The sequence below is a fragment of the Strigops habroptila genome, chromosome Z (genome assembly GCF_004027225.2).
Source record: "Strigops habroptila isolate Jane chromosome Z, bStrHab1.2.pri, whole genome shotgun sequence".
NCBI classification, from domain to species: domain Eukaryota; kingdom Metazoa; phylum Chordata; class Aves; order Psittaciformes; family Psittacidae; genus Strigops; species Strigops habroptila.
This window is the reverse complement of record NC_044302.2, coordinates 70,495,224-70,515,524: the sequence shown is the minus strand read 5'-3', so window position 1 is coordinate 70,515,524 and position 20,301 is coordinate 70,495,224. Positions and strand designations below refer to the sequence as shown.

Sequence of the window (20,301 nt, the reverse complement as noted above, 5' to 3'; positions counted from 1 at the left end):
AAAGAAAATGAAGGTTGGTTTTGGTGGGGGTTTTTGTTTTAGTTTTGCTTTGTTTTGTTTAATAGCAGAGGAGGGTGAAAAAAAAAAAAAAGAGATAAACCCCTGTTGTCAACCAATAATATGTTTTAGTCAACAGATAATATAGTATTACATTTTACAGGTTTGCAGACACACAGTTATTATGATTTGGTACTAAATCTAGTTTTGTATTAAATTCTTCAGAATATTTTCAATGCATAATCCAGTTATTAGTGTTATCATGGCTATGTTATCACAGATAGCTGCATTTGAACTTGCAGCAAAAGAATGTAAGAAGTCAAATAACTCCACTAAATGACAAAACTGTAACTAAACCAGTTTAAAGATATACAATATTCCTCCTCATTTACTTTTCCTATGGTAATTTAATTAATAAAAAAGATCAATGTTGATTCAATGAATTCAGGCACTTCTTTCTTACTTATAATAATAATATACTCTCAGTAATCTACATAGCAGATAAGTAAATTTCTATTTTTATTTTGTTTCCTTCATGTAGATACGTGTAAATCTAGCATGAAGTTATAATGTGTTTGAACATCATGCTTATGTATTGCAGATTCTTTCTGCTTACATAATCATAAAACAAAAGTAAGTGCAGTGTCATGACTAAACTCAGATTTTCAACAAAAAAGCCTAGACTATGTTGCAGCAAATCACGTCTTAGAAAGCACACTTGCCCTAGGGTCTCCCACAATGTACAAATCCTAGGTCTTATACAACGCAAAACTCAGTCTTCTGTGTTGAACATTATGTTCTTGAACTGTTTCACTTTTGAAGACGTTAAATTACAAGTAATAAAGAGATAAAACCTGATTTTTCCCTACAGCAATTCAAATGCAATTCTGCTTATTATGTACAGTTTAAATCTGCTTCACTACATAAACCTAAAGACTCAAACATTCCTCAGGGTCTTAGTCTCAAAGCACTTCATACTCAACAGATAAAAAATTTGGTCAAATTTTCATTATAAATCAGGATTCCCATGCAATTTCTTTCTTATGACTGTTACAAAACTATTGCCAGATCCTTACAACATACCTACAGAGTTGTACCTTTGACATGAAAACAGAGTTAGCCAGGATATTTTAAACCTAATCATTTTAGTTATATGTTGAGAATCTCACATGTACCTTTCAGCATCCTGGTATGCAAAATGATTAATCTAATGGAGGGCAAGGAATGGGGGGACAGAACAAAACCAAACCAAACACACACCCCATCCCAACCAACGCATTTTTCAGTACTTTCTTATCTATTACTTTGGTTTCTTTCACCTCAGCAATGAGGCTTTCCATAGATATAACTTTTCCAGCCTTTCTTACTGCTTTTAATCATCTCTAACCGAACAATCTCTTCACTTTTTCATTTGTCTTGCCAAAACACACTTCTGTGATTTCTCTCTAAATCTTTGTAATTTCTCTCTAAATCTAATATTTTATTTCTCATGAGGCACAAAGGTGTCTGCACATGTCAACAGCGTTGTAGCAGAGAGCCTTCCTCTATATAGTATTAGCATTTTATTATTATTATTAATAATAGTTATTTCTTCCAAGACACAGGGTTTTTTTAAGAAACCACTACATGTGCAATAACTTCTTTTTTTTTCCTTCGAGATTTCATAATGACAGCTAGGTCAAGTTGAAACTGTAGTCCAGCATACATGACTTCTACCAGGCCTGGAATAAGGCCACAGGATCTGTACTGACCTTGCAGTGCAGGATCTCAGGACCTTGCTGTACCTGCCTGAGCCTGTAATCATTTTGGCTTGCCTTAACAAATGTCTAGTGCCCAAGTGACCATTGCAGAAAACTTCCAAGAGCTCATCAAGTTTACAAAAGTAACAGGTTGGTCCAAGGACAGTGCAGTGCTCACTGTGAGCTAGTATTGTTATAAAGCACTGCGAGGATCCACACAGGCATACCAGAGAGCTAGCTCAGGTGCCTCATGACTAAATTTTTCTTAGCTGTTCTTTGACCAGCTTTATTAAAGTGATGCTCATTTACAGTTGATTTACTTCTTTTCAGTTTCAGGTTATCTACAGCTCCAACAGTATAATACTGCTTCAGTCACATTCCTATACTTACTTTGTTCCAGAATACTTGCCTCTGAGAATGATGAGGATCTTTCCTAGTGCAAGCCTTTTTTTAAGGAACGATTAAGTTTCATTTAATGAGTGATGCTTCCTTAAGACATATTTGGGGATGCAATCTCAAATTCTCAGTAAAATCTCACTAAAAGCCTCCAAAAACAACTCCCCTCCAGATAAAAGCTCCCTTCTAACATAAAATTTCAAAGATAAGCAAAAATATGGGAACTGAATCAGAACCTAAATACAGAACAGTGTATGGCAATAGCATAAGCATAGCAGTTTCCAAAGGAATATAGTAACACATGGCAAAACACCACAGCAACAATAGTCCATTTTAAAAAATAATTCAATAACAGAGTGAAAAAATGAAGATAATTATCCAATTCTTGGGGTGGATTGATGTCAAGCAAAAAGAAAAAATATGATCCCTCTTGTTTCTCCCACTACTAATTCTAACAAAACAGCTACGGAACTTCAGCAATTCAAGCTCAAAAACTACTGTTGTCTACAGTATAGACCAAGAATGGCTGTTTCCACCAATTTGAAGGAATTAACCAAGTTGTTCTTCTGAATTCTACTTACCTGTAAAAAATTGCACCACCTTCCTAACAACACTAATAAATTGCTGGTATGAACCCAAGTTCATTGCATGTTTTGTATACAAATAGTTTTGATAAATGTTAGCCTAGACTTTCAATGAAAATGCCATGCAGGAACAAGGTCAGGCTGCTCACTGTGGGAAGGGAGCCAGGATCCAAGGATAAATGCAGGGCAGGCAGGAGCACTAAGACAGCAAGCCAGGGTCAGGATCAGGCGCCGAGATAGTGGCCAGGGACAGCCTTAGTGCAGTAATAGCCTGATAAGTCTACTGTGGCAATGTAGGTCCAAGACCACACCAGAAAGCCTTGACTATGAGTCCAGGTTGGGTTAGGACTGAAAGAGGCATGAGCCTGGGCACAGATACGGTTGCTGAGCAGATGCAATACATATCAGGAAGGGCAGCAGCAATGGCCTCTGCTAAGAAGCAGCTCCTCAGGAAAGGCGAGCGCAGGCCAAGTTTCTGGCTTCTCATCAGCAATGGAGATAACCTTTGACTAAATGCCTGCACTCATCCTACTAAACCCTTAACTCAGCCCACTGAACTTGTAGGAAGGGAGCTCTGGTTGAGATCCTGACAGAATGGGCAAGAAAATGAAGTGTCAGTCATTTCCAGTAAAAGCTGTAGCTCTTTTGATTTCTCTTACTTAGAAGAAATCTCAGCTCAATGTTATTTTAACTAGCTACAGTTCAAGATTATTCTAAGGACTGAGTTTATTTATGGGATTGTGATTACTGAACTTGAAGCATATGAACAAAAACTAAGAAATGCAATTTGTGCCATGGGGTTATTAATACTTATTCCTGCTATTTTAAATCAATACTTCCCTCTGTTATCTTGACAAATGCTGTGTAGTTTTTCATGCTTATTCATTCATCCGTATCCTAATTCTGCAAAAACTCATTGACATGTAGTGTAAAAGTGATGTCATGATTTCACCTACAAAAGCTGATTTAAGATACAAAGCTAGAAAGAACTACACACAAATATGCACATATGTTTATAGAAAAAGTACATGTGAAATCTGGCCTTTTTAGTTTATTATTTTTCACATCATCTAAATGCTTTGGGAGCCCAAGACTGCTGGTTGATATTCAAAGATCACCTGCTCCAAGCTCAGGAGTGTTGCATCCCGACTAGAAGGAAATGCTGCAGGAGGGCCAGAAGGCCTCCATGGATAGATAAGGAGCTGCTGAGAAAACTTAGAGGGGAAAAAGAAACTTACGAAAGGTGGAAATGAAGACAGGCAGCCTCGGAAGAATACAGGGATGCTGTCCAGGAAGCTAGGGACCAGGTCAGGAAAGCTAAGGCCCAGTTAGAATTGAGTCTGGCAAGGGATGAGAAAGATAACAGGAAGGGCTTCTATAGGCATGTAGCAAACAGAAGACAGACTAGCGATAATGTGGGCCCTCTCCAGATGGAAACGGGAGAACTGGCTACCCTGAATTTGGAGGAGGCTGAGGTTCTCAATGGCTTCTTTGCCTCAGTCTTCACTGGCAAGCGCTCTGACCACACCACCCAAGTCTTGCAAGGCAGATGCAGGGACTGTGAGAATGAAGACCTGAGGCCCACTGTAGGAGAGGATCACGTTTGAGATCATTTTAAGAATCTGAATGTGCACAAGACCATGGGACCTGATGAAATCCATCTGCAGGTCCTAAGGGAGGTGGCGAATGAAGTTGCTATGCCACTGTCCATCATATTTGAAAAATCATGGCAGTCAGATGAAGTTCCCGATAACTGGAAAAAGGGAAATATAAACCCATTTTCAAGAAGGGGAAAATGGAAGACCTGGGAAACTACAGACCAATCAGTCCCACCTCTGTGCCTGGCAGGATCATGGAGCAGATTCTCCTGGAAAGCATGCTAAGGCATATGAAAAACAATGAGGTAGTTGGTGACAGCCAACATGGCTTCACTAAGGGGAAATCCAGTCTGACCAATTTGGTAGCCTTCGAGGATGGGGCTACAGAACTGATGGATAGGGGCAAAGCAGTTGATGTCATCTACCTGGGGTTGTGCAAAGCATTTGACACTGTCCTGCACAACATCCATGTCTCTAAATTGGAGAGGCATGGATTTGATGGATGGACCACCCAGTGGATAAAGAATTGGCTGGATGGCTGCACATGAAGAGTTGTGGTCAACAGCTCAATGTCCAGCTGGAGACCGGTAATGAGTGGTCTCCCTCAGGGGTTGGTGCTGGGATCGATCCTGTTCAACATCTTTGCCAGCGACACGGACAGTGGGATTGAGTGCACCCTCAGCAAGTTCGCTGATGACACCAAGCTGTGTGGTTCGGTTGATACACTGGAGGGAAGGGATGCCATCCAGAGGGACCTTGAAACACTTGAGAGGTGGGCCAATGCCAACCTCATGAAGTTCAACAGTGAGAAGTGCAGGGTCCTACAGCTGGGTCGGGGCAATCCCAGGCACAGCTATAGGTTGGGTGGAGAAGTGGTTCAGAGCAGCCCTGCGGAGAAGGACGTGGGGGTGTTGGTCGACAAGAAACAACATGAACCGGCTTCAGTGTGCGCTTGCAGCCCAGAAAACCAACCATATCCTGGGCTGCATCAAAAGGAGTGTGACCAGCAAGTTGAAGGAGGTGATCCTGCCTCTCTGCTCTCGTGACACCTCACTTGGTGCGTGCAGTTCTGGTGTCCCCAACATAAGAAGCATATGGAGCTGTTGGAGCAAGTCCAGAGGAGGGCCATGAAGATGATCAGGGGGCTCGAGCACTTTCTGTATGAAGACAAGCTGAGAGAGCTGGGGCTGTTCAGCCTGGAGAAGAGAAGGCTGCATGGAGACCTCATAGGAGCCTTCCAGAATCTGAAGGGGGCTTACAAGGATGCCGGCGAGGTACTCTTCATCAGGGACTGTAGCGATAGGACAAGAGGTAATGGGTTAAAATTTAAACAGGGGAAGTTTAGATTAGATATAAGGAAGAAGTTCTTTACTGTGGGGGTGGTGAGGCACTGGAACAGGTTGCCCAAGGAAGTGGTAAATGCTCCATCCCTGGCAGTGTCCAAGGCTAGGCTGGACGGAGTCCTGGGTGACATGGTATAGTGTGTGTTGTTCCTGCCCATGGCAGGGGGATTGGAACTAGATGATCTTAAGATCCTTTCCAACCCTAACCATTCTGTGATTCTACTAGCTTAACTTATGTTTTCAGAGATGTTTTGCTCTTTTTTTCCTTCTATTGCCCTATTTGAAAATTTTGTTTATGCCAACAATCAACACCGAGAGAGCATTGTGAAATATTGTTTTAAGCTTATTCTAAAGTTCTTGACAAGGTCTTCAAAACGGTGAGAACTTGAAGCTGATTTTGAACAGCAGATTTCATTTTTACTTTGTTGCTTGTGCTATAGGTCTGTATTTCATATTGAGATTCTGTATAAAGACCTGTATCATGTGCTTCTATGATATGAGACAGGATACCTTAAAATCCATGAAGAGGTTACTTAGCATCTCCTGAGATCTTTTTCTTCACGAAACTTATTTTAAGATTTTTGTAAAATTTTCTGCCTTTTCTAATCTTACTTAGAGAAATGAAAGCTGCAGCTGACATCCATGGTCCCACCATGCCATTCTAGAAACTGATTTATGTGCTCTACTGCAGTGCTAGCTGAGTGCTCTATGGAAGAGTGTCATGATGTAAAGAAACAGAAGTTAAAGATCATCCTACACTAGAAATTGTAGCTATAGGTTATGGGTTGGAAAGATTGAGGACAGATAGATATAAGGCTGTAAGTCTAAAGCACTAGAGACTTGAAGTAAGTTAGTAGATGAGTAATTGCTTTGTGATAACTCCAGAAAACTGTAAATGACCACAGGGTGCAAGCACAGAATCGTATTCATTATGTGATTAGTATTTTCCCACCAGCAACATTTTTAGCTAAATTATTAAAGAGCAGTCAAAGATAAAATGTCTGAAGAGTCTGAAGTGGCTGATACATGGGTAAGGCTGCAAGGAGAATTCATCACTGCTGGTGATATACAGAGCTGAGGCATGAACAAGTAGGAGATTCAGTAATAAGGGCTGTCAATACAACTCTTTCTCCCAACAATAAAATCTATAGGGGAAAAAAAAGTTAAACTCTGACAGCACAAACTGATTTTGCAGCTTTCAGCCTCAACAAGATCCATGTCTCTCTTAGGAGGCATTGCTGAAATTTATTCCTAGACATTTTAGGAATGTTACCATTCTACAAGCTTGTGATCGATAAGAAAAACTCACTGCTGGGAAAAGCAGATAACCTTCTGGGTTAGGGAAAGGATATTTTTTTTCCCAAATAGGTAAACAATGAATAAGCTAGAAGGGCCAAAAGAAGCAGATGGTAAAATCCACAGAACTAGTAATACTAGCATTAGTAAATATAGGAAAATAGTATACCAGACAATCACTGTAGGGAAATAACTTTATCTTTGTCATATTGCTATAAATGAAAGGTATCTTACTAACTGAGAAATTTCAGTCCAGGAAGTGGAGAGGTTTATTGCACTCAGTCATGCAATCACAGGCCAGTTTAGGACACTTGTATTTCCTTTGTATTTCCCACAGCCTTCATGGGTATCTAAGGAATGCCATTGACCTGTCCCAGCATGGACTGTCATGACAAATCACATTAGCTCAGTGGACTTGATCTGTAAAGGACAAATTTTGATCATAATTGCATTAGTGATTTGGGTTTGGGGCTTAGTATAATAAAATATAGAAGAACATATAAGGAGTTTGCCTCTGGATATGAATTTCCCTACATTCATAGATCTTTCCTGATACTTCATTTCACTCTTGTAAGTGGTGCCCATCACATTCTGTAGCAAACAAAAGGGCAGAGACCTCTAGGTTTGCCTTTTCGTTTGAATGAATTAGGTATCAACATGTTCTTATCTATGACTAGAAGAAAAAAAAAAACATAAAAAAAAAAAAATCCTGTATACTGAGACATGACTACTTATCGCTTATATTGGAACATCCCATCTTCATTGAGAGCTACTGTAATCTATGGAAATTTATTGCTACTTACATTAAGAGCATTTTCTTGGTTAATATTATGATATGCTTTACTGATTCAAATCAGTTTTGGCTGATTTAAAAATTAATCAGTTTCATATGTAAATATATTTTTAATCTCTTGCTTCTCTTCTGAGGTCTGCAACTAAATAGTCAATAAAATTCTCCAGCTGATTAGGATTTCAATTAAAAAAAGAAAGAAGTTTCTTAAATAAAGAAAAGACTAAACTACTTTTCTAAAAAATATGGAAGCAGCACAACAGCATACCACAGCAAAACTTAAAACATCTTCTATAACTCAGATATCTTTGGAATGACAAAAACTTGGATACACATGAATCCCTGCAAAGTGCAGAGTCCTCAAGTGCAATGCCTCTGCAACAGTAACGCTGTTAGAAGAAGAAAGGTGTCAGAATGGACTGGGGGTTAAATTAGATGAAAATAAAATCAGATAAACTTAGTAGTGACTACCAAGGAGGTATGGGAAAGAAAAAAATAGTAAGTAGGAACTGGTTCAGGAAGGTGGAATTACAGTTTAAATGAAACTTGGCTGCCATACAAAGTTGTGTATATATAATGAAGGCACAATGTGGCATCTTCCTTTCGCTCAGAAAAAACTGGAGAAGGGAAAATAAGGACCAGCAGCCAACAAAGTGGAGACATATGACATCATTCCTGAAAGGTTGTTTAGCCTGGTTTTGTTCAGTCTTGGAAGAGATGAGGAAAATAAGTATGTGCCTAAACCCCCAAATTAGACTTGAATGGCCTGGAAAACATTGCATTTACCATGTGAGTGAAGGAGATTGAGTTGAAATAACAAAAAGGAAGTACACATTTATAATTTAAAAACATATCTTCTTATCAAGAAGAGCTGTGCATGATGACATTCAGTGTCATCACAGTACTCTGAATGATGTCAAGCAAGACACAATTTTTCCCAGGTTGTGATGAAAAGCACAATAATGAAAAGTTGAATTCCCAATAACTCAAACAAAAATCAGATTTTGGGTAAGGTTAAATGAACCATTTCAAAGTGGTTATATTTATATTCAATTATAAATTTATATTCAATTTCATAATTTTGAAAATTGTGCATAAATAGCCTAAGCTTGAGATGTAGTCTTTAGAAGCCAAAAAGTTAGAACTAGTTAGAACTACTTTTACAAAACAACAAAATGGAATAGTTTGATACTTCCCTTTTTCCCAGAAAATATTCTTAAAGAAACACACTGAAATAAGCATTCTTGAAAAGTATCAGCTTTGGCAAGAGGACGTTTTTTAATGCAGAATAATTCATCGAAAGATCCTGTATTTAATGTACTGTTGAAGCTACCTTTTCTGGTGAAGGGACTGGACTCCTCACCATGATAGTTGCTTATCTTGGAGTCCACATTTTTAATATGTTGCTGATATGCCTGAGGCAGAATGCTTTATGTACTGTAATTCCTCCTGAGAATTAGATAGTTGCTTAAATAATCCACATTATTTAGCTGGGCTGGGGTTGGATAATTTCTTGGACAAGATGGAAGAACAAAATCTGAAACTTTCAAGGAAAAGTCTGTTAAAAAATATTCTGTGAAACAACTTGTTATCATGCCCAAAAATTAGATAAGCAAGAAAGATGCAGATGCAGAGTACATATTACACAAGGGAAGAAATACTCATCTGCATGCTTCTCTGTCAGAGAATCCTTGGAGAGAGCTATACTAAATTTCAGTGTTTTCTGCAAACATGCTCAGTTGCTTAGTCTGCCATCATCTGTGTGGGCTGCCTTCCAGATTAGAACATGTGGGAAAGCACAGTTTCTAAGCTTCATGTTAGTCAGGGAGGTTTGCCAAATGTCTGAAACTGATAACTGGGAGCAGGGCCAACAAATTCTTGGCATCTAGTATGTAGTTAGATTTGGAGGGAACTAAGCCAAGGAAATCTTCACAGAACTTCACAGTAATAATCTACTGATGTTCTAAATAATGCTCTCACGGTAATACTGAGATATTGTAAGGACTGGTGATTCCAGCAGTTCTTATCTTGGTGCAACTCCCATGGACTTCTATGAAAGTTCTATCTAATGAAAAGTATGGATTAATCTCTTATTGTTATTTTGAACGTAATAGTGAGAATGTCTTACTATTAAGGTTTGTTGACAGTGCTTTCTTTTTTAGAACTACTTTTGAATTTCATAGTTATTGCAGTGAAATTAATGTAGGCAGAATTTCCTTTTTAAAATCACAAGGGCACTATTGTTTAAAGTATAAACTCTTTTACCTGCTGTACAATATAATTTCTGTAATTTACTTAAATGTTACTGGTACTATCAGCTCCGTAGTGGGTTGAAATTAATTATTAATTAATAATTAATACTAATAACTGACTCAAAAAAGGCAATTTAAGAGGAACTTTATGTGTTATCACAAATAGATGTCCTTGCTTTCAGCTTTTTTTTTGCATTTTTTCCATAACATACCATACTATGAAGACAGTCCTAATAACATCAAAAAGATACCACCAGTACTACGACTGGAATTTTCACAGCAAAGAAAAACACATGAAGGATTTAGACATTTTACTATTACACAAAAAAAAAAAGAGAAGATAACTGAGGGAAGCTGAAAATAATAAGCAAATAAGCCACATATTGCTAAAATATAAATTTTAAAACTTTATGGTAATACTAAAGAAAAAAACCCTGAATTGTGACAAGTAGAAATCTTATTTCAAAAAATTAGACATTTTTCTCATCAGTATCAGAAGATGTAGTGTGATAATCTGAACAGTCAAAAAAAGGGCTATCATTCGACTGACTTCATCTGAAAGAAATAATTAGTTTTTCCTGTAAGATTTCTGCCCTTCAGTCTACTTACCCAAAAGCTTTTGCATCTTTCACTCTCTGTCATCATTATGTATGCCCTTTTAGAAGACATTTTCCTTTACAGAAAATTCAGCTTCACCAGCAACCTCCTCAGGTCTACTTTCTGGTACAAAGGAAACTGAATGTGTGGCAGTTGCTTTATGTCATTCACGTCTATAGCTCAAAGAAAGGTCCAGCACTGATATGGCCAGAAAAAACCTGTAATTGCTAAAGGGCTTAATATCTAAGAAACTGCTCTGTTGCTTCTGTAACTGACTCAGGACTTGCAGCAGAACCCACCTGAACTTTTCATACACGAATATGGCACAGAGTCCTTTGTTCTCTTCATATCTCTCAATAAACTCTGTCTAGGATAAGGAACTGTTAATGTGGACCAAAACTTGTGTATTAAAAGTGTAAAGCTTAGTGAGTCTATGTAATTCTAAATTTACACAACATTCCCAGATCCTGAGAAAAAAATAACCTTTTCATTCAGAATTCTTCATATGCTGTAAACAAGCTATTACAAATAATGAAATTAATATATTTCTGGTTTGGCCAAAATACTTGACATGTGATAACTAACAAAGAAATTATTAATCCACAAGATTTATAATTACATTTTCTAGCTTACTTTTTACTATATAATATGATGATTTCTACCTATTTTGCTAACAGTTTCAAAAGTCAAATTTTCATTTCAACCAAATTTCTAAAAAAAACCCCAACCCTTTATAATTTTACTTTGATATGATTAGCTTTTTAATTTACATAAAACAGTTTTTTAGACTTGAAAAACAAGCATGGAGAACAAAATTAGACATTCTAGTCTAAATTTAAATGGTTAATTAAACCCAAAGCAGTGTGTGGGACAGAAAAAGAGGAAAATCTTTTTCAATTAGTCCAAATCATGCAGGAATAAAAATTTACCCCTTTCACTTCATACAGATTAAGTCAATTACTCAGACAACCCTATGTATATCAGACCCTCAAGAGTAAATTCTACAATGATTGGCAAGTAGAAGGAGAAGTAAAGATACAGGGAACCCATTTCCTTAAAGCTTAGAAGTAATGCAGGAAATAACACTGATTTTCCTGTGTGTGTTCCAGAAGATGAAAGTAACTAAAACAGGATGTAAAATTGGCTCTGATAGGAAAAAGAAGATTATTCTCGCTTTCTATTCCTTCCGTATAGGACAGAGCAACACTGCAGAAACACACTATTTTCAAATTCAATAACAACTATTTAGCACAGTATTAATTTCATTATCACATAAAAAGCCTTACAGAATCATAGTATCACAGAATCACAGAATAGTTTGGGTTGGAAGGGACCTTCAAAGGTCATCTAGTCCAACCCCTCCTTGCAATGAGCAGGGAGATCTACAAGTAGATCAGGTTGCCCAGAACCACATCCAGCCTGGCCTTGAATGTCTTCAGGGATGGTGCATCCACCACCTCTCTGGGCAACATGTGCCAGTATTTTACCACCTTCGTTGTAAAGAACTTCCTCCTCACATCCAGCCTGAACCTCCCCTCTTTTAGTTTAAAACCATCACCCCTTGTCCTGTCACTACAGGCCCTGCTAAAAAAGTCTCTCCTCATCTTTCTTACAGGCCCCTTTTAAGAACCGAGAGGCTGCAATAAGGTCTTCCTAGAGTCTTCTTTTCTCCAAGCTGAACAACCCCAATTGTCTCAGCCTTTCCTCATAGGAGAGGTGATCTGATCATTTTTGTGGTCCTTCTCTGGACCCTCTCCAACAGGTCCATATCTTTCCTGTACTGAAGACATCAGAACCGGAGGTAATATTCTAAGTGCGGTCTCACCAGAGCAGAGTAGAGGGGCAGACTCACAATCCTTGACCTGCTGGCCACACTCCTTGGATGCAGCCCAAGACTGGTCTTCTGGCTGCAAGCGCACATTGACAGGTCATATCCGATCTTTCATCCAGCATTATCCCGAAGTCTTTCTCCTCAGGGGTACCCTCAATCCCTTTGTCCCCCAGCCTGTGTTGATACTGGGGGTTTCTCCAACCCAGGTGCAGGACCTTGCACTTGGCCCTGTTGAACCTCACGAGGTTCTCATGGGCCCACTTTTCAGTGTCTTTTCGCAGAGTTGCTAATGTACAGTTCACCATTTTGCCAGTAGTCACACTGATCACCTGGCATGAGAACGAATTTTCCCTTTGGCTTAGGGTGCTGCAGTAGCGGAACTGTTGCAGTAAAGGAAAACACCTTTTTGTCTTTAACATACTTTGATGTTTTCTTTGTCGAAAGAGAAAAGAAGAAAAGCAGAAAAGAGAAAAAAGAAGATAAAAGAAAGTGGACACTAGTTTCTCCAGAACCAAAGCAACTATTTTATTGTTTTGTTTTTGGTTTTTTTCTTTTTCTTTTATAATTATTAGTGCTATAGAACTGGTGATCCAGCTCAGGCATGCTATAAATGGGCCAAGGGTCATGCATTTTTAAAATGTTTTTAAGGGTGAATTGATTAATTGTTAATCCTTTCCAACAAGAAAGGAGGAAATGCAAGAAACTGATCATCATGCAAGACTTGACACTAAATGTTTATCATGCTTGTCTAGTACTAAATCAAGCTGTTTGGACTTGATTCGATGTCCCAAATATTTATACATATCAGTTCTAGTCCCTTTTTAGGCAATAGCTTCCATCAAGCAAGCGTACAGTTAGATCTAGCAGTAGCAATGGAAAACTCTTGCCACCTGAATTCAAGATTATCTCTAGAAGTTCTAATGGCAATTTGCTTCCTCAGCAAAGCACCTACCAAAGCAGAAGCAATTCTCTAGTGACATCTTCAGCAACAGTCTTGAAAATCATGCTTTTATTACAGTTTCCTCAGAATAACAGTACCAACAGAAAGGACAATAAGAAAGATCTATTCATTCACACATCACTGACATGAAAACGCATAGAGATTACAGGAAAACATCTTGGAGGGAAAAAGAATAAACCTGAAAGTTTTCAATTAACTAGAGGAACGAAAGTAGACACTTTTAGTTGTAAAGATTTAACAGAAAAGATAATAAATGAATGTACCTGTAAGGATTTACTGGATGTCAAACAAGAGTCATCACTAAACTGATCATGGCCCGTAGCTTGTCTCCTGAGGCAATAAAGCATGATCTGTGGTAGTTTATTCAAGGTCACCTATTTGTTGCAGTCTTTATTGACTGAAAATGTCAGGCCAAGGTGATTATCAGTGCATGTTAATCTATGAATCTATTTTAAATATGACAGGTGTGGGTGATCTATACAGAATGGATTTATTTTAAATCTATAAGATGCCAAACATTGCAAATTCTTCATGTATAAAAGTAGTTCAAGTGTAGTGGAGCTACCAAGTTAAAATATACTCAGAATATGCAGAAAAGAATTAGAAATTCTGTAGTTTGCTGTCTTAAATTAGTCCTGACATTTTACTCTAAACAGCTCTAACTTCCCATATCAAATACTTCATTGCTTTAATCATACCATTGCTATAAAAAGTTCAGTAAATCTTTAACTTTTGGTTCCATTTCCAGGATCATGCATAGATTATTTAGCTTTATACCAGTGCATGAAATAAATTTTATCTTCCCTGTAAAATCTTTCTTTAATATGCTGATTGCTAAGTGGAAGATAACTGCTCCACTGAAATTAATTTTTCACTTTTTCACATCCAACAATGCAGCTCTGGGGTACTGTTAAACTGACAGATATGCAGTAACAGCATTTTCATTATAGAGTGTCAACACTTTATTTCTTATAAGAGACATCAACAGCAAAGAACCAACAATCATCTACTTTTACCACCCCTTCTTGGAATTCTGAAAATATCTCTGCTTTTACTAAATTTCTTGTTCTGAACAACATTTGTTATATTTTTAGAACTAAAGCTTGACTGTTTTTTGGGTTGGGGTTTTTTTTTGGTAGCTACAGATAATTTTTATAGCATGCTCTGAGAGAACAAACAATGAATTTTCACTACATGTTTAAAACAACATGAAAATATAGGCTGCAGAATGAACAATAGGTCAGGAAACACTTTATGAAGTTATTTGACATTGATCTACCTGCCAAGTCTTTATAATGTAAGTGTGTTAAATCTTTTCCTCCCCCTTAACAGTGTCAGAAAGTAAATCTTAGGTGAGTACTGCTATTACGCATTACTACTCTATAATCTTTATTGAATTACTAAGTTCAAAAAACACTGACCCTAAAAAGATGCAGGTCAAGCTGCTTTCCTGAGAGCAGTTGATAAAAAAAAATCAATTATGTTAGAGATAAGAGCCTACATTTTTCAAACTACATTAATAGGGCCATGAAGAACACATTTCTAAGGGTTAGTAAGTGTGTTTTCTGAGTCTACCAGTCATAAACATAGAACTGTTTGTGCCCATAACCTAAAAAGTTTCATCTGTTTTCTAGGAAAATTGATCTCCAGTTGAACAATGAGCAATTACAATACAGAAACAACCATACAGAAAAGTAGCTTACAAAAGTAGATATTTGCTTTTCCAAAATTGCCTTATCACACTGTGGTGCTTATTTTTTTTTTCTGTAAAAGGACACTTGCATTTATTAGCAAATGTGCATGTCTTCACCGTGCCCCTGATCACTGAAGCAGAAACAAACCTGTAAGAGGTAGATAGAAAGATTAAATGTGAGAAGCTTTTATATTTCTATATAACTCATTACCTACAACGACTTTAGAAATCGTAATTTTTTAGTATTTATTTCATACAAGAATGAAGTACAGCCAGCTCTAGGGTGAAAGATAGCAATTGCTTTACTCCTAGGAAGTAGCACTATGTATTGCTAGGGCTAGGAAAAAATTTCTAAAAATCTCAGTATAACTGAAAATACTGTATTCACAGAGGAAAAAATGTAAATTTTTTTAGATTTAGAAACTCCCTCTTTATTAATCTCTTAATTAATTTCTTTTCCCTTGAAATGTAACCTGAGACCTTATTTTACTTTTCTTTAATATTTGGTGTTGGGTTGGGTTGGGTTGGGTTGGGTTTTTCTTAGATAAAAGAATGTTTCCGAGGAAGAAAAAAGGTTCAGGAATTCAATTAACTTCTCTTATAAAATTAAAAATAACTGTTATATTTTGTGTGATGGGACTCTCTATCCAAGATCCAGATTTTAACTTGCACAGTCTGGAGAAGGCTGGTCTGCACATGACATCATATTGCAGTAAATTGTATTGTTTTCACATAGGTGAAATAAGAAAGACAAAAATCACATACTTCACTTATCTAAAAAAGTCTTTGTTTTACATATCCAGGATTATGAGTTGCAGTGAAATAAAGCTGCTGTCACATTATTTAGTCATTCACAGTATGTTATTCTGATTTACTCTCTAAATTATGCTCTTTCCCCAATAACTTGAAACAAACAAGAACATATCAACCCAAACCACTCTATGATTCTGTATTGCTTGATTTTCAATTGAGTTCAATGGTTACTTCGAACTATTGAGTTCTCTGCTATGCACTGCAGATTCTCCAAAGAGCATTTCAGAAAACTCCCATGGGTTTATTTTATTAAATTACATAATCAGAAAAAATGTTTTCTCCTAAATGAAAAAAAGAGCTAAAGATAAAATTTGTACATTTTTAGGAATAAGAAATCAAAGCAGGTGGATTTTGTCACAATATGAAAAATATTGCTGATGTTATTATGATTAAAATCTAAACAAATACGTGGTTTTTTCAGAATTGAATAATCTAAAGTTATGAAAATATGTGCATTAAATAAGATGTAGTAGCTTTTTTACCATTTGCAGTTTAGAAATGGAAGCAATCTTCTTTTCAGAAGATATGAATAGATGTTTGAGATCCATACAGAATGGTTTCCTACCATGTGAATACTACTGTATTGACAATAATTAGACATAATTTTTCATTAGATAAGATCCTGCTCCCTTTCAAAAATATAAGAAGTTTGAATAAATAAATTTGCGTTTGAAATGAAAGTGTGATACTTTGATGCTTATCAGAGCTTGATGCTTCTGTTCTCTTGAAATTTAGTCTTCTATTTTCAGTATTTGAGTTTCCAGAGGATGTCGGGATATTTATTAACCAAAATTTTAGTAAGGGCCAATGACTGTTAGAAACCTAAGACAACACAATTTCTTGCCCCCTTTTCTTGTTCAAATTTCAACCCATGAATCACTTTGGAAGAAAGACACAACCAGAGATATTGCAAAATATCCACATAACTTATGAGCATAACCATCTTTTGGTGTTGCCAGCATTGAAGTTAAAAAAGAGCAGACAGCCTGATGACCTTTACAAAAAACCCCTCCATACCAAGACCACAAAACACACATTAAAAAAATCCATAAATTAAAAAAAAAAATTGTACCAGCTACCAGAATTCCACAGGTTGCACTGAGCAAACAGTGAGATGGGTGACATTCAGTGATACAAAAGAAGAGTTTGTTTTGCTAATTTCCTCCCCCCCGACTTCACTACTAAATACTTTGAATAGTATTTGATATGAAATCAGATCATAATGTTGTCACCTGAAGCTTATAATCATGTTCTCTGTCCATCACAAAGAACTTTTACATGCCAGTAACTTCAATTATAGCTATAAACATCTTCTTCTAAAAATGGTTATGTTGTAATCTTACAGATAAATTTTCCAACAGGTCAAATTTGTGAAGCAGTTACCAATTTCAAACATTAAGTTATGTCCCCAAAGCATGAGTTGATTAAGATAGAAAGCAGAGGAGACATATTCTTCATTTGTCAGGTCTAGCCACTATGCTGTTGAAATCTATCTGACTACACTCCAGTATCTTATGTTTTGGTAAATTGCTTCTGTGCTTTGATTTTATATTACGTGTTTCTTAACTAAAAGGAGGAAATGAAAAATAGAGAGAAATAAATATTCAGAACTTCTGGGGGAACATGTGTATTACCACTAGCATTAATAGAAAAGGATAACTTAAACTGTTGGTCATCTCATAAATATTCTACCTAAAGAATCCTAAAAGTAACCTGGTTTTTTTCTCAGCCAGTTTTTAGCAGCTGCAAATTTTCACTGTTACAATGTCACAGGATTGCATTCTCAGATATGGAAGACCAAGTTACATGTTTTCTGTAGAAACGCTGGTTCAGTAGCATTTTTGAAAGGTTTCCTGAGCAAATTGAGTATCAGATACACTTAAATACCTGAACATTCCAAATACCACTGTGTAGTTTGCTGATACTGTTCTTGGGCTAGGCATGCCATCTATTTAGAACAGTGACTTGACTTAACTGTACATGAATGATAGTGACAGAATAAGATAGTCTGAATATTCAGTAAGTAATCTTGAAAGTTACAAAAAACTTTTTCTTATGTAAGTCATTACTGGTTTTCTGTACAAATAAAATTTAATTCTATTTATTATTCACCTGGATAATCTTTTTTATCTTGTTGCAATTCAAGCAGCCAATTATCTGTTTCTAAAAATTGCACAACAGACAGGGTAATAAAATGAACCCAATTTTATGATGCATCTGCAAAATGACAGAATATACTTTTAAAGTAGCTATACCTATAGCCTTGAAAAGTAGCCATACCTATAGCCTTGAAAAGTAGCCTTGCAAGCTACAATTTAAGAAATCTAAGAGGCCTAAATGGTAGAGATATATTATAAAGGAAATCATACAGAACACTCATGATTTTTCATGTAATTAAATGAAAACAAACTATGAAAGATAATTACATTAGATTTGAAATCCTTTAGCATTACTAATTCTGAGAGCTCAGTTAAGTAAGTACACCTCCATACTTTACACTACATTATGTACTAGACTAAGATTGAAACAATGAGCTCACCTGCATTTTTAAATAAATTCTATCGAGATTTTTGTCTCAAAAATAGTAGAAACTGAGCAAGTGAATTATAGGTTACCAAAGAAGAGAAAAAATCAGAGCAATAAAAAAACCAAACCCAAACTTGAAAGAAAAATGAAATGTCATGATAAATATTTTATGTATCCTCCCCAAAAAAATTTCATTCATTTTAAATAAAAGTAGATCAAGCAAAATAAACTTGTAGATTCAGATATGATAATAATAAAAAAGTACCAAGAAAATAATTTAGTGACCTTTTTATTGCTTTTAGGCTTTTTTTTATTTTTTTTATTTTTAATTCAATAGCAGAGTTTTTTGAAAACCCATGTAAATTGCAAGAAAAAAAAATCAAATTTTTCAGGGGGAAGGGTGTTCAGGGTTAATTTTTTTTTCCCCCCCTTCAAAAGATTCAATATTAAATGTAATATTTCTAAAGAATACTGTGTTACTGCAGTGCTTAACATTTTGTATGCGAACGAGATGTTTCACTTTGCAGAAAATACAAAAACATTCATCTGGAGCACCCTTACTAGAGTACTACACTCACTGAGTAAGAATTTTTCATGCACAGGGATATATAAACACATGTATTGACTTCCCAAGCAGCTTCAAAAGGAGAGAGCACAGAAACCCGGTCTCCGAATATTAGGCATCTTTCTTTTTCTGCACTGAGATTGTCTTAAGATAATTAATTATTGAGTAATTGGAAGGCTTCCTTTCTTCACCTACTCCTCATAAACATAGAACTATCCCCTCCCCCTCCACCAAGAAAACATGGAAACTATTTTGTGAACTTCCAACAGGTACACGAACAGTTGTGTAATATACAAATTAACTTATTTTTGAAAGAAATGCACTGCTCTGTTACCTGATTTTTCTTTTAGCATTCCACAATGATATTTTAATTTTTTCTGGCCAGCATATCCAGTAAAGCAGGTAATATTTTTTATTTCTGGCTGCTGGTTTAGTCTCTTAAAAAGCATATGTGGTTATCAGAGAGAGATTGGTTTCTTGCTTATTTGCTTTTTGCTCTTGCTTTACCACTACATTGAAAGCCAAGGAAAACATACGTATATACAAGATAGGAAGACAAAATGTCTGTCAGGGAAGAAAAGATGGGAAAATAATAATAATATTTTTGTGAATCTGTTCCTCTAGCTGTCAGAAGAAAAAAACCTGTTATGCTGCCAAAGTGTAAAAAGAATTACATGCTAATGAGGATGACAGGAAAGGTACCACTCCTGAATTATTGAGACATATTCTCCCTTATTTCAGACAGTATCATGTTTCCTACGTGCTTTTCATTTATATTTCACGTTCTCACTCCTGATAAGAACTGGCAATGTTTCATTCCTCTCTTTTCTACTTTATACTCTATTCTGTGGAGAAATTTTCTGTCATACAGAAGGGCGTGTTTAATATTTTCCCCCTATTCTGTTGCATTTATATCTCTCCTTTCTCAGCATTTCTCTGCTTGAAAAAGAAATTTGTTTCCTTACTTCTAGCCCTTTTAGTACGAATTTGGTAATTGGTGATCCAGTAGACATTTTACTTGAACCAAAAGAAGGACCACTACATAGAAATTATGAAAATATGTGTATGTTGTTTGAGGTACAATATTTATTCTGACATATGTGATTATGTTTCCGTATGTAGAACTACAGATGTCATTTTCAATCAATGTCTTCAAATGAAAAATAGAAATTAATATTGATACTGGAAAGCACAGATATTGTAAACCAGTCTTTTTATAATAGTATATTTCCTTACCTATAGCACCATCATTTCTGCAACTATTCGGCATTCGGCAGTTGCATCCTGTCAAGATAAAGTTCAGCTCTTTTTGAAAGTAGG

The 20,301-nt window shown here is 36.3% G+C and overlaps 1 protein-coding gene across 50 annotated transcripts in view; it reads right to left on the bottom strand.

Annotated features, from left to right (window-relative positions):
* The window catches only part of PTPRD (protein tyrosine phosphatase receptor type D), a 1,245,299-nt gene that overhangs the window by 917,068 nt on the left and 307,930 nt on the right, over positions 1–20,301 (bottom strand). Inside the window, exons 1-2 of one of the 50 annotated variants that reach the window (XM_030512146.1) lie at positions 20,218–20,260; positions 15,088–15,225 (exon numbers count right to left, since the gene is read on the bottom strand). The exons of 48 other annotated variants lie outside the window; for them this stretch is intronic. The gene's annotated coding sequence lies outside the window, so the exon portion shown is untranslated. Of the gene's footprint in view, positions 1–15,087; positions 15,226–20,217; positions 20,261–20,301 lie in introns of those variants that run through there. One more of the 50 variants, XM_030512144.1, reaches the window with a different exon arrangement.